Source organism: Xenopus tropicalis, chromosome 4 (genome assembly GCF_000004195.4).
Source record: "Xenopus tropicalis strain Nigerian chromosome 4, UCB_Xtro_10.0, whole genome shotgun sequence".
Lineage (NCBI taxonomy): Eukaryota > Metazoa > Chordata > Amphibia > Anura > Pipidae > Xenopus > Xenopus tropicalis.
In genome coordinates this window covers 29,230,870-29,237,962 of record NC_030680.2, presented here as the reverse complement: position 1 = coordinate 29,237,962, position 7,093 = coordinate 29,230,870, and the positions used below count along the sequence as shown (strand labels likewise).

At 34.5% G+C, this 7,093-nt stretch overlaps 1 long non-coding RNA gene across 1 annotated transcript; it reads left to right on the top strand.

Moving 5' to 3' along the window:
• The first annotated feature begins 3,094 nt into the window (after positions 1 to 3,094).
• LOC116410337 lies at positions 3,095 to 4,759 on the top strand. The gene is made up of 3 exons (XR_004222299.1): positions 3,095 to 3,160; positions 4,025 to 4,153; positions 4,689 to 4,759. It is a non-coding gene; the product is annotated as an uncharacterized LOC116410337 (long non-coding RNA).
• Positions 4,760 to 7,093: the final 2,334 nt, after the last annotated feature.

Sequence of the window (7,093 nt, the reverse complement as noted above, 5' to 3'; positions counted from 1 at the left end):
ATGTCTGCATGTTCCTTAAAAGAAATCTTAACACACAAACCGTTTTTCAGGCATATTTATAAAATTTGAATTTGTGATTCTTTAAGTATTTTATCTAAAACACTTGAAACTCACCAAACTTGAATGTGCTCTTATTTATTTAAAAAAATGTTAATCTTGATAAACATGCTCAGACAACTGCAGTGAGTAAGTTTAGTTGAATTCAATGTTTGGTTTAGATATCATTTTTTATTATTTTTTTGCAGTAATAAGATTTTGGAAGATTTTTGTTTGGATGATATCTTTGCACACATAGATAATGAATACTTCTACTCAGAGCAAGGGTCCAAAGCACCAGTGGTGCAGGAAGGGCTAGTATCCTGTTGTTAATTTACAATGCTATCATATGCAGTGGCATGCCTGTCAAGTTCTATCTATAACTGTAGAGTGTTCCCCTTGAAACTTGAATAACTTTAACTCTAGCCTGCACCCAAAATAATTGCAGCCATTACTTAACTTCATTTCTCATGCTTGATTACTTATGTAATCTAATGAAATCTATCATTTGTCTATTGATCTATCAATCTATCAATCTATCTATCTATCATCTATCTATATATCTATCTGTCTATATCAATCCAGATAGAGTAGGCTATATTAATATATTTTTCTGAACATGGTGTAACATTACATACCCTTTTCCAAGTGAATGGATTCAAGTAGGATAAATAGATCAGCCCCCTGAGTTCAGATAATATTTATTTATCACATCAGATGGAGGAGAGGCAGTGGAACAGTACTTTTATAGAATAGCTATATACAAGGATAATGCCATTAACTAAAACTAATATTAACAAGGACAAGCAACTAACCAGAGAACTTCTTTTTGCAGGTCAGGAAATAGTAAGAAGTGACAGTAGAGAAAAGGATGGAAAATGCTATAGCTATGTATGTGACAGCACATGTAAGAAAACATCCCGAATTGAGAAACCATGTATACATACACCACCAACAGCACCACGTAAGTACTTACCACTAAACAAGAGACATGGGCAGAATGTTTGTGGCCAACCAGCCAGCCTAAAGTTACAAGTTCGCAAAACTTGGCAAGATAATCAACAAGATCTGGGCCAGTGATCCCCAACCATTGGCTCAGGGGCAACATATTGCTCACCAACCCCTTGGATGTTGCCTCAAAGCAGATGCTTATTTTTCAATTTCTGGTAAGGAGGCAAGTTTTGGCTGCATAAAAACCAAGTATAATGACAAACAGAGCCTTCTGTAGGCTGCCAGTCCACATAGGGTCTATTAAGTAGCCAATTATAGCTCTTATTGGCACCACAGGAACCTTTTTCATGCTTGTGTTGCTCTCCAACAATTTTTCTATTTAAATGTGGCTCACGGGTATTAAAGGTTGGGGATCCCTGACCTGGGCAATCAGGAAAAGGATAAAATAATTACAGATTTTTTTAACAATATTCCCATTAGAAAAGTACAAGGTGCAAAGAGGAAGAAAAACATACAGTATCCCTTGAAGACAATGGGTACAGAGAAATGGACAGTATTTGTGATTGGGAAAATAGATATTACCCTCACATAGATTTATTTAAATGTGAGAAAGAAGGTTTTATTTTGCCCCAAACATTATTTTATAATTCTGTTACAAATGTATAATTTATTTCCACAGCAAAAACACCCCCTACAGTCACAGTCACAGAATGTGCCTGTCATCACGAAGGAAGAGTGTATATGCCAGGTAAATCACATCACAGTCTAATGCCTGCATGTTCCTAAAAGAAATCTTAACACACACAATGTTTTTGGGGTATATTTATAAAAATTCAATTTTATGATTCTTCAAGTTTTTTTATTTAAAACACTTGAAAACTCAACAAACTTGAATGTACTCTTATTTATTTAAAAAAATGTTAATCTTGATAAACATGCTCACAAAACCACAGTGAGAAAGTGTAGATGACTTCAATGTTTGGTTTAGATAATTTGCAATTATAAGATTGTGGAAGATTTTTGTTCTAGTGATATATTGACACACATGGATATTGCATACGTCTACTCAGAGCAAGGGTACAGGGAACTAGCGGTGCAGGAAGGGTTAGCATCCTGACTGTTGATAATTTACAATGATATAATTTGCAGTGGCATGCCTGCCAAGTTCTATCCATAGCTCTAGAGTGTTAAATACCTTTAAGTGAGCTTTTTCCCCTATGAAATTTGGATAACTTTTTCTCTAGCCTGCATCCAAAATGATTGCAACTGTTACTGGACTGCATTGCTCATGCCTGATAACTTATGTAATCTAATAAAATCTATCTATCTAATTATCTATCAGTCTAATTGATCATCTATCTATATATTTATATCAATCCAGATAGAGTAGGCATTATCGATATATTTTTCCGAACATGGTGTAACATTATACACACTTACAAAAAAATGGGTTCAAGTAGGATAAACAGATCAGCCCTCTGAGGGCAGTTAATAATTATTTGTCACAGCAGACGGAGGAGAAGCAGTGGAACAGTACTGTTATACAATTGCTATATACTAGGATATTACCATTAACTAAAACTAATATTAATAAGGACAAGCAACTAACCAGATAATTTTTTTTGCAGGTCAGGAAATAGTAAGAAGTGACAGTAGAGAAAAGGATGGAAAATGCTATAGCTATGTATGTGACAGCACATGTAAGAAAACATCCCGAATTGAGAAACCATGTATACATACACCACCAACACCACCACGTAAGTACTTACCACTAAACAAGAGACATATAAGCACTGAGGGAGATTTAACATACTAATAGCAGGGATGAGAACAGACTTAAGCAAACTGTGAGGAGCCTAGGTATCTGGCCTTTGGTGACTACTACTATTGTTTGGACCATTTATCTAGTCAAAGCCCCAGAGATAAAAAGACAGTAGAACATGAGCAGAACAATGGGTACAGGGAAATGGACAGTATTTGCGATTGGGAAAATAGATATTCACCTCGCATAGATTTATTTAAATGTGAGAAAGATGGTTTCATTTTGCACCAAACATTATTTCATAATTCTTTTACAAATGCCTAATTTATTTCTGATCTATTTCCACAGCAAAAACACCCCCCACAGTCACAAAATGTGCCTGTCATCACGAGGGAAGAGTGTATATGCCAGGTAAATCACACCTCACTTGAATGCCTGCATGTTCCTTAAAGGAAATCTTAACACACAAAATGTTTTTGGGGCATATTTCTAAAAATTCAATGTTGTGATTCTTCAAGTTTTTTTTATTTAAAACACTTGAAAACTCAGCAAACTTGAATGTGCTCCTATTTATTTAAATAATGTTAATCTTAATAAACATGCTAAGATAACTGCAGTGAGTAAGTTTAGATGACTTCATTGTTTGGTTTTGATATCATTTTTAGTTATTTCTTTGAGTGATATCTTGACACAAATGTATGTTATATACTTCTACTCAGAGCAAGGGTCCAGGGCACTAGTGGTGCAGGAAGGGTTAGGATCCTGACTGTTGATAATTTACAATGCTATCATTTGAAGTGGAATGGCTGTCAGTTTCTATCCATAGCTGTAGAGTTTTCACCATGAAATAAGGATAACTTTTTCTCTAGCCTGCACCCAAAATGATTGCAGCTGTTACTGGACAGCATTGCTCATGCCTGATAACTTAAACAATCTAATGAAATCTATCTATCTATATATCTAATCTATCATCTATTTATTTATCATCTATCTATCTATATATCTATCTATCATCTGTCTAATCTATCCTCTATCTATTTATCTATCTATTTATATCAATCCAGATAGAGTAGGCTTTATTAATATATTTATCTGAACATGGTGTAACATTACATACCCTATTCCAAGTGAATGGATTCAAGTAGGATAAATAGATCAGCCCCTGAGGGCAGATAATATTTATTTAGGCAGTGGATCACTACTTTCATACAATAGCTATATACTAGGATAATGCCAACAAGGAAAAGCAACTAACCAGAAAACATTTTTTTTCAGGTCAGGAAATAGCAAGAAGTGACAGTAGAGAAAAGGATGGAAAATGCTATAGCTATGTATGTGACAGCACATGTAAGAAAACATCCCGAATTGAGAAACCATGTATACATACACCACCAACAGCACCACGTAAGTACTTACTGCTAAACAAGAGACATGTAAGCAATGAGAAAGATTTAACATACTAATAGCAAGGATGAGAAAAGACTTAAGCAGGCTGTGAGAAGCCAAGGTATCTGGCCTTCGGTGACTACTACTATTGTTCAGTCCATTTATCTAGATAAAGCCCCAAAAATGATAGAAAGACAACAGAACATGAGCAGGAAGTTTATGGCCAACCAGCCAGCCTAAAGTCATAGGTTTGGCAAAACTTAAGGGTTAGCTAATCAACAACACCTAGGCAATCAGGAAAAGGAGAAAATAATTACACATTGTTTTAAAAATATTCACATTAGAAAAGTACAAAGGTGCAAAGAGAAGGTAAACATACAGTGTCCCTTGAAGACAACGGGTACAGGGAAAAGGACAGTATTTGCGATTGGGAAAATAGATATTACCCACATAGATATATTTAAATGAGAGAAAAATGTTTTTTATTTTGCACCAAATGTTATTTCATAATTCTTTTACAAATGTCTAATTTATTTCTGATCTATTTCCACAGCAAAAACACCCCCTACAGTCACAGTCACAAAATGTGCCTGTCATCACGAGGGAAGAGTGTATATGCCAGGTAAATCATACCACACTCATATGCCTGCATGTTCCTTAAAGGAAATCTTAGCACACAAAGAATTTTTGGGGCATATTTATAAAAATTAAATTTTGTGATTCTTCACCTTATTTATTTAAAACACTTGAAAACTCACCAAACTTGAATGTGCTCTTATTTATTGAAAAAATGTTAATCTTAATAAACATGCTCAGATAACTGAAGTTACTAAGTTTAGATGACTTCAATGTTTGGTTTAGATATCATTTTTAGTCATTTCTTTGTAATAATAAGTTTGTGGAAAATTTTCGTTTGAGTTAATTCTTGACACACATGGATATTGTATACTTCTACTCAGAGCAAGGGTCCAGGGCACTAGTGGTGCAGGAAGGGTTAGGATCCTGACTTTTGATAATTTACAATGCTATCATTTGCAGTGGCATGCCTGTCAATTTCTATTCTTAACTGTAGAGTGTTAAAGAACATTTAGTGAGTTTTTTTTAATGAAATGTTGATAAATGCCTGATAACTTATGTAATTTAATTAAATCTATTTATCTAACTATCTAACTATCATCTATCTATCTATCTATATCAATCCAGAGAGAGTAGGATTTAATAATATATTTATCTGAACATGGTTCAACATTACATACCCTTTTCCAAGTGAATAGATTCAAGTAGGATAAATAGATCAGCCCCTGAGGGCAGATAATATTTATTTATCACAGCAGATGAAGGAGAGGCAGTGGAGCAGTACTTTTTTACAATAGCCATATACCAGGATAATGCCATTAATTAAAACTAATGTTAACAAGGACAAGCAACTAACCAGAGAACTTATTTTTGCAGGTCAAGAAATAAGAAGAAGTGACAGTAGAGAAAAGGATGGAAAATGCTATAGCTATGTATGTGATAGCACATGTAAGAAAACATCCCGAATTGAGAAACCATGTATACATACACCACCAACACCACCACGTAAGTACTTACTGCTAAACAAGAGACATGTAAGCACTGAGGGAGATTCAACATACTAATAGCAGGGATGAGAACAGACTTAAACAGGCTGTGAGGAGCCTAGGTATCTGGTCTTTGGTGACTGCTACTATTATTTAGTCCATTTATCTAGTCAAAGCCCCAGAGATGATAGAAAGACAGTAGAACATAAGCAGAAGACAATGGGTACAGGGAAATGGACAGTATTTGCAATTGGAAAAATAGATATTCCCCTCACATAGATTTATTTAAATGTGAGAATGATGGTTTCATTTTGCACCAAACATTATTTCATAATTCTATTACAAATGTCTAATTTATTTCTGATCTATTTCCACAGCAAAAACACCCCCTACTGTCACAGTCACAAAATGTGCCTGTCATCACGAGGGAAAAGTGTATATGCCAGGTAAATCACACCTCACTTGAATGTCTGCATGTTCCTTAAAGGAAATGTTCACACACAAAATGTTTTTGGGGCATATTTATAAAAATTCGATGTTGTGATTCTTCAAGTTTTTTATTTAAAACACTTGAAAACTCACCAAACTTGAATGTGCTCTTATTTATTTTAAAAATGTTAATCTTAATAAACATGCTCAGATAACTGCAGTGAGTAAGTTTAGATGACTTCATTGTTTTGTTTAGATATCATTTTTAGTCATTTCTTTGAGTGCTATCTTGACACACATGGATATTGTATACTTCTAATCAGAGCAAGAGTCCAGGGAACTAGTGGTGCAGGAAGGGTTAGGATCCTGGCTGTTGATAATTTACAATGCTATCATTTGAAGTAGCATGCCTGTCAATTTCTATCCATAGCTGTAGAGTTTTTTCCCCATGAAATGTGTATAACTTTTTCTCTAGCCTGCACCCAAAATGATTGCAGCTGTTACTGGACTGCATTGCTCATGCCTGATAACTTATGTAATCTAATGAAATCTATCTATCTATGCATCGTATCTATCATCTATCTATTTATCATCTATCTATCTATCTATCTATCTATCTATTTATCTATCTATTTATATCAATCCAGATAGAGTAGGCTTTATTAATATATTTATCTGAACATGGAGTTACATTACATACCCTCTTCCAAGTGAATGAATTCAAGTAGGATAAATAGATCAGCCCCTGAGGGCAGATAATATTTATTTAGGCAGTGGATCACTACTTTCATACAATAGCTATATACTAGGATAATGCCATTAACTTAAACTGATATTAACAAGGACAAGCAACTAACCAGAGAACTTCTTTTTGCAGGTCAGGAAATAGCAAGAAGTGACAGTAGAGAAAAGGATGGAAAATGTTATAGCTATGTATGTGACAGCACATGTAAGAAAACATCCCGAA